General features: G+C 40.0%; 1 protein-coding gene across 1 annotated transcript in view; it reads right to left on the bottom strand.

Annotated features, from left to right (window-relative positions):
- The window catches only part of eif4g1b (eukaryotic translation initiation factor 4 gamma, 1b), a gene marked incomplete at its 5' end in the record, with an annotated part of 130,333 nt that overhangs the window by 12,616 nt on the left and 110,795 nt on the right, over positions 1–6,922 (bottom strand).

Below are 6,922 nucleotides of genomic sequence, written 5' to 3'. Positions count from 1 at the left end.
GAGTTGCCGCCATGTGATTGGCTGATTGGAAATTAAGTGTTAACGAGCAGTTGGACAGGTGTACCTAATAAAGTGGCCGGTGAGTGTATATGTATTAGCTCAGCGCTACACATTCTCGTCTCGTCACTAAGGTCCTCCATCCACATGACAGAGGGGAACGCAAAAATGACTCAGTCTGCAACTGAAAATATGGATTGAGGACCTCAGTTTAGCTTGTTTGTCGCGCTAGCGCCGAGCTAATACATATAAGGCAATATAGCGTGAGGGCTAGCGCGAAGGCTAACAGGCTAAGCTGAGGTTCTTCTTCCATGAAGCAGCTCTGTTGTCCTCCATCCACTCTAGACTAACTTTTTGCACTGGTTGCACTAGTGCGCCTAACATTTTTTCTTAGGCGCACCAGCACAAAAGTTACGTGCACCCAAATTTTGAACCACATCGTATTTAACATCAGAATTTTACAGGTTATTTTTTTTAATCACTGTTCATTAAGGCAACATTACCTCGAAAATAATTAGTTAACAATCTAGCAAACATAAAGTTCTTTATTTGAACCAGAATTGTAGACATTTAACTTACTGAAAAGTATTTGAAGTGATAAAATTCTAAGTGCAAATGTTTAAGGGCTGAACGTCTTACAAACATCTTAAACATTTCATGGTTAATTTTTTTTAGACACATGCCCCTCAGATGGACAACTATGGATCTTTGGCCTTGGATAAACCAGAATGATGAACAGAGAATAATGATAAGAGAAACATTACTGATATTTATTAAAAGGTTGTGCACATTTTTTAAAATAATAACACATAAAAGTCTGCAATTTCATAATTAGTTGAATCTTATTATCTTATATTATTTCACGTAAATATCTAATATGTCTAGTTTTATCCTCCTGAGACCCAGAAGAACATATTTCAGATACTTGGAATGTAACTGTGGTGAAGTCGATTAAATGCAAAAGCGGCCTGCCATACATGTGAGCTTCCTCGTCCTGCTGAAAWGATCTGCAGCGCTCAGACCCCAACTGTTACATTAACAAGATGGATGAGCAAGCAACCGTCCACATCTTGTTTTCATCTCCAGCTAACAAGAAAGAACTGTTTTTCAGACTCCGATATGGGTAAAAAAAAAAAAAAACTACGGTTGTTTCGCTATGCGTGAGTGCACGCGCGTTTGTGTGTACAGATTTTTGCTCCATGGTGGGTACAATTATTGACCATTTCCCCAGTATACACAGCCTGGTGAGGGTAGGGTTTGGGTCAGGTGTGTAGTCTACCTGGGAGGTTATGGTTGGCTATAGAATTGATGGGGAAATGAATGGAAACCAATGCAAAGTCCCCATGAGGATAGAACAACAAACGTGTGTGCGCGGGAGGTGTGGAGCGGAGCCTGCGTCTCAGACTGGGCCAGAGAAATGTTTGTTAAATCTGTTTCCCATGCAGCAGCGCGTCAGATTCCAGCATAGCGAAAATGCGCCAGTTGTTTAAAAATTAATACCTCGTCAGATGGCGTTTATTACCTTTTAATACTTTTAATGGCTTTAATTTTTGCTTATTTTGATTTTAATACTTTTTACAACCCTGCGGATACCCTGTTTAAACCTGTGTTTTGCATGGGGCTCAAGAGGTTATTGATGGGGAAGGGGATGCTGGGAAAATATAAGTTTGATTTTTGGTCGCTGTGAAAAGATTTTATTTTCCACACCAGAACCTGGTGATGTTTTACTGTATACACGTGTTTAACGCTCTCCCAAACATTTTGGCACAGCATGGTTACAGGTAGAGTTTAGATCGGGTCTAAAAAAATCCAACTCAACCAAACCCAGTCCAAAGATGTGTCCAAACCTGATTAACTGTGATTAGAGGCCTGAGACCAAAGAAAACTACCCAACATATTTTAATATGCAGTTTAATGCAGTCCCCCTTTTCAGGTATCCTTTGTCAGCAAAGAAAAGACTGAATGTTGACTCCTGCACCTCTATTATGTAATTTCCCTTTGGGTAAAGTACTTTTTTATTGAATTGTACGTTGACAGCTGGTATGAAGAGTTTTTGCTTTATGTTTGTTGCATCCCAGTGTCTTCATTTCTTGTTCCAGTGAGGTTGTTTTTGTGGTTTGATCTGATGAGACTTTCTAAACCTAAATTGTGTTCTTTTGAAGAGAAGAGGTTTTCTCCTGGTCTTCTTCCAAACCATCCTGGTTTAGTCCTTTTCTAGTTTTAAGATTAGATGCTTTATAACATTTAACATGGCAACTCAGACCTACAGAGTCTGACCACTGAATTGTCTGATCTAAATGATTTTTACTGGTTCCATCACTAAAACCAGGGGCACTTCTTTCTTTCATTCTGTCTCCACAGTGGAAACCACTGGCTCCAGAACTGGAAAAAATGGTGCCATCTCAGCACTAAATCTTGAGTTAGTGAGGAGCCAGAGTGAAAAAACCACAAACTGCAGGCATGATCACTGAGACCAAGAACAAACAACCAATTCTGTCACCTTTAAAAGTCCAAAGTTTGTTTCACTAACTTCAACATTTATAATTAAAAGACAAATAAGAGTAAAAAAAGGGGTTACTGAAATCTCCCTCATGTTTTCTTTTTATTAGCTGCATAGCAGGGCTGCAGTAACTCGGTGCTCACTTCCACAGTTATGCAATCCTGAGGCTGCAGGTATGAGCCCAGGCTGTCTGGTGTTTAGGAATCTTATAACAATTGTATCTCCCATTTAACCTGTTTACATGGTTTTTACTGAGAACAGACTTGATATTAAGACATCTTTTTGTAAAGAAAGAGACAAGGCCTGATAAATTATCTGTCTGGTCCAGGATCCTCTAGAAAAATTCACAATTTACTGGAAGAGATGTTGTAACTGACAATAATGATGTAGCTCTGAAGTGTCTCTCTGGCTTTTAAAAACCAAAATATTTTATATATTTTTTGTAAAACAGGTTAGAAAATGGCTCTAGCCATTTGCTTAGCCACTAGTACCACTTGCCTGAATAAGACTGAATTTCATGAGGCTAGGCCTGTCAGGATAACAAATTTTGCTGGATGATAAATTATGTCAGAAATTATTGAGATAAACATGTCTTTTAGAGAAAAAAATAAATAAACGGTTAAACATCAACTGCAGTTCATGCAAAACGGTATTGCCCAGCTTCTGACAAAAAACAAATAACATGAGGCAGGGTATCTGCAGGTTTTAGCAAGTCACATTAAAGATTTTAAAGACCTTTTTAATGCCATCTTGAATGAAATTTAAGACTGAAAAACCTTTAAATATAAGCAATGTTTGGAGGATTCCTTTGCTTTACAACCAAGTATCACAAGTGTCACTCGACAAAACACATTGAATATAAAGATACTCAGCTCTCTGGTTAAATTAGCTGTATTGTATTGTTACCTCTCAGTAAAGTTCTAAATATAATTAAATTATACCAAATCCATAAGAAAAAACTCCTTGTAATAGTTCAAACATTGTGACAACTCTACAGTGGGGAAACTAAGTATTTAGTCAGTCACCAATTGTGCAAGTTCTCCCACTTAAAAAGATGAGAGAGGCCTGTAATTGACATCATAGGTAGACCTCAACTATGAGAGACAAAATGTGAAAAAAAAATTGAGAAAATCATTTTGTCTGACTTTTAAAGAATTTTTTTGCAAATAATGGTGAAAAATAAGTATTTGGTCAATAACAAAAGTTCATCTCAATACTTTGTTGTATATCCTTTGTTGGCAATGACAGAGGTCAAACGTTTTCTGTAAGTCTTCACAAGGTTGGCACACACTGTTGCTGGTATGTTGGCCCATTCCTCCATGCAGATCTCCTCTAGAGCAGTGATGTTTTGGGGCTGTCGGCGGGCAACACGGACTTTCAACTCCCTCCAAAGGTTTTCGATGGGGTTGAGATCGGGAGACTGGCTAGGCCACTCCAGGACTTTGAAATGTTTCTTACGAAGCCACTCCTTTGTTGCCCTGGCAGTGTGCTTGGGATCATTGTCATGCTGAAAGACCCAGCCACGTTTCATCTTCATTGCCCTTGCTGATGGAAGGAGGTTTGCACCCAAAATCTCACAATACATGGCCCCATTCATTCTTTCATGTACACGGACCAGTCGTCCTGGTCCCTTTGCAGAGAAACAGCCCCAAAGCATGATGTTGCCACCCCCATGCTTCACAGTTGGTATGGTGTTCTTTGGATGCAACTCCGCATTCACTTTCCTCCAAACACGACGAGTTGTGTTTTTACCAAATAGTACTTTGGTTTCATCTGACCATATGACATTCTCCCAACACTCTTCTGGAACATCCAAATGCTCTCTAGCAAACTTCAGACGTGCCTGGATATGGACTGGCTTAAGCAGGGGGACACGTCTGGCACTGCAAGATCTGAGTCCCTGGCGTCGTAGTGTGTTGCTGATGGTAGCCTTTGTAACATTGGTCCCAGCTTTCTGCAGGTCATTCACTAGATCCCCCCTTGTGGTTCTGGGATTTTTCCTCACTGTTCTTGTGATCATTTTGACCCCACGGGCTGAGATCTTGCGTGGAGCCCCAGATCGAGGGAGATTAGTAGTGGTCTTGTATGTCTTCCATTTTCTGATTATCGCTCCCACAGTAGATTTCTTCACACCAAGCTGCTTGCCTATTGCAGATTCAGTCTTCCCAGCCTGGTGCAGGTCTACAATTTGGTTTCTGGTGTCCTCCGACAGCTCTTTCGTCTTCACCATAGTGGAGTTTGGAGTGTAACTGTTTGAGGTTGTGGGCAGGTGTCTTTTATACTGTTAACGACTTCAAACAGGTGCCATTAATACAGGTAATGAGTGGGGGAAAGAGGAGCCTCTTAAAAAAGAAGTTACAGGTCTGTGACAGCCAGAAATCTTGCTTGTTTGTAGGTGACCAAATACTTATTTTCCACCATTATTTGCAAAAAAATTCTTTAAAAGTCAGACAAAATGATTTTCTCAAATTTTTTTTCACATTTTGTCTCTCATAGTTGAGGTCTACCTATGATGTCAATTACAGGCCTCTCTCATCTTTTTAAGTGGGAGAACTTGCACAATTGGTGACTGACTAAATACTTATTTTCCCCACTGTATATAGACTAAGTATATAATAAATCTAAACTGAGACAAACATATTTGCTGTAATCTGTGGTTTACAAATATTCCTCTTTTAGCATTAATATTGTTTAATAATAAGAACTAAAGCAGCAGCTACAGCCTCCTCTGTCATGGTGAGAGACTCCTGCGGCGATAAGCTCTCTCTGTCAGACCTGAAGTTCGGTCACGCACTCAGTTTGCACATCTGTAAGGTAAAGATGATGCTCTGAACACATAAACGCTTCATAAAACATTCAGAGCAACACTGATTAGTTCACCTGCGATTCTGGTTCTGCTCACACACAAGGACCCGCCCTGCTTTGCACCGATTAGCTAAAACTGTGCCTCTGGTTCTTTTTATTGGTTAAATTCAGTTAAATTCAGTTAAAATTTTAACTTTATCAGTTAAATTCCCAAAGACCACAACAAACATTTTTTCTCCTCCACACTTCAGCTTTGCGGAGACAGAACTTTAACCATTTCTGCCAGACAAAATTTAAGAACACTGAGCGTAGGAATGTGCGATATGGCAAAAAATTCATCTCAAGATATACATTATGAGGGTGGCAGTAACGATATACATCATGATACAAAACTTATAATAGAAAATAAATAAATCACAATAATTGAGTGGAATGTACAAATATGTATGGGTTAAAAACATTTTAGACCTTAAAATCTCTTTTTTAAGGGAAACTTTGAAGTCTCCCTTAAAAATCTAAATTTAAGGGAGACCTACCTGGTTAAATCAAAGATATACACACACGTACGCACACACGCACACACACAACTTTAATGTAATAGATATCTGCATCCATTGGATGTTGTGTTTGGAATAACCTGCTTCGTTTTAAGGTGGCAAAACAAATTTATTTATTAATGTATTTATTAGTGTATTATTTATTTATTTCTACACAATTTGCAGATTACTTTTTCTGCACTCCACGTGTTTACTCTGTGCACGCTCTGGCAGGGTGACAATCATCCCGTTTATGCTTTACAGGTTGTTGTTTTTTTTGAAAGACAGTCAGACTGCCACCCTTTCCCACAGCGCTTCCCCGCTGTACGACTTGAAACAGCATCGCGCTATGACTGCTGGAGAAACGAGGTCCATTAGACTCGGCGAGCTTTTGCGCGTCCCACTGGGGCTCGCACTGACCTGCACTGACCTGCACTGACGGTTGCCTCGCTGCGTGACCGTTACATCTGCCGCGCTCCTCCTGCTGCAGGCAGTGTGGTCGCTTGGCAGCCGACCGGACAACGCGCCATCACGTAAATATGTTAGGCGTTCATTTTCGCACACCCGCACCAGGTCCAGATAATTTGTTTTGTAACTTTTTGCTCTTCCTTTGTGCTATCAGCCACGCTGCTTCCCGTTTCGTCTGTTTTGACTCCAGCCGGTTACGTCATCAAAAAGAATTACCGCGGTTGGCAGGTAGACTACAGATCTCTATCAGAGGCCATATTTATATCGTTTCTACTGTATATTGTTTTTATTGTGCATTCCTAATTGAGCAATGCATTTAAAACCAACTTACAATTTTTAAAAAACAAATTTAAGACTTTTAAGGTCTTAACTTTAGGCTACGTTCACACTGCAGGTCTTAATGCTCAGTTCCGATTTTTTGAAAAAATCCGATCTTTTTGTGTGAACGTTGACATTACATTTTAAATGTGACCTGCATCAGACCCCTGTGTGAACGCTACACAGCACTGATGTGACACGCATGCGCAGTGAAAGACGTGACGTCTCATCAGCCGGCTTGTTTGTTTACAGAGCTAGCATGGATGCTACATATTACACATCGAATCAGAAGTTGTTG

The sequence above is a fragment of the Austrofundulus limnaeus genome, unplaced genomic scaffold (assembly GCF_001266775.1).
Source record: "Austrofundulus limnaeus strain Quisiro unplaced genomic scaffold, Austrofundulus_limnaeus-1.0 Scaffold553, whole genome shotgun sequence".
Classification (NCBI taxonomy): domain Eukaryota; kingdom Metazoa; phylum Chordata; class Actinopteri; order Cyprinodontiformes; family Rivulidae; genus Austrofundulus; species Austrofundulus limnaeus.
Note: the sequence above shows the minus strand (reverse complement) of the source record. Positions and strands in the feature narration are given on the sequence as shown.